This window comes from Mirounga leonina, unplaced genomic scaffold (assembly GCF_011800145.1).
Source record: "Mirounga leonina isolate KUSES-001 unplaced genomic scaffold, KU_Mleo_1.0 Mir_95, whole genome shotgun sequence".
In the NCBI taxonomy this organism is placed as follows: domain Eukaryota; kingdom Metazoa; phylum Chordata; class Mammalia; order Carnivora; family Phocidae; genus Mirounga; species Mirounga leonina.
This window is the reverse complement of record NW_023270865.1, coordinates 14,368,937-14,369,947: the sequence shown is the minus strand read 5'-3', so window position 1 is coordinate 14,369,947 and position 1,011 is coordinate 14,368,937. Positions and strand designations below refer to the sequence as shown.

The 1,011-nt window shown below is 32.5% G+C and overlaps 1 non-coding gene across 1 annotated transcript; it reads left to right on the top strand.

Moving 5' to 3' along the window:
- Nucleotides 1–337: 337 nt before the first annotated feature.
- LOC118006312 lies at nucleotides 338–483 on the top strand. The gene has a single exon (XR_004678039.1). It is a non-coding gene; the product is annotated as a U4 spliceosomal RNA (small nuclear RNA).
- The last annotated feature ends 528 nt before the right edge of the window (nucleotides 484–1,011 follow it).

The following is a 1,011-nucleotide window of genomic DNA, read 5'->3' as shown; positions in this document are numbered from 1 at the left end:
TGCTCCTCCCCCTGTTCATGCTCTCTCTCCCTCTCTCTGATCAATCGATCTATCTTAAAAAAATAATAACTTCAACAGAGTTCATTTTATAAGTGCATTAATTTTACTTTAGTTGATACCAGAGTTTCATCTCCTTACTGACATTTGAGAATATACATTAAATTCATGGTGCAAAGAGAAAGCTCTGAAATAAAATAAGATATGAAATTATTTTTTTAATTCTTTATTCAACTTGTAAAACTGGTGGCTCAATAGAGGGAATATGAAAGAAAATTATCTTACCATACATACTATAAGCTAGGTATTTATTCCCCACTGAATAAAAAAATATTCACAGAGCTTTGCGCAGTGGAGTATCGTAGCCAATGAGGTTTATCCGAGGCGCGATTATTGCTAATTGAAAAAATATTCACAGAAAATGTACCTATTTAATAGTCAGGGTGTAAGGATTATCAGGAGTAAATCTGGTATCTTTCTATCTGGGTGCATTATCTCCTCTATCTGTCTATATACTTTAGTCACATTTTCAATAAAATGGTTTATGCCCTCTTTGTTGTTTATTTCTGAGGTAAAGAAAGAGTAATGAAAGAACATTGCAATTGATAGATGCTGTCACTCTTACCCTCCGTCAACTTAATAAATCAATTATGAATTTTAATATTTGGTTAGTTTTATTAGGTAGACAGTGCACGATCTGGGTCAATATATCCATATATGCTCATGGACATACACACACATATACACACATACACACACACACACACACATATATATATATATACATACTTATGTTAAATGTTGAACGGCATCAAATTATATCTAGGCATCTACTGAGATGCTTATCAGCCAAGGACGTTTATTCAGTTCTTATTTTTCCATATATAAGTCTATGTGACACCCTTGAAAGAAATATTGTTAGGTAAACATTTCTGGTTTCATTATGTTTCCCTTTTTCTCCTTACAAGGTGTAAGGAAAAAGTAACATTTTTGACTGTTATAAGGCATGTCTCC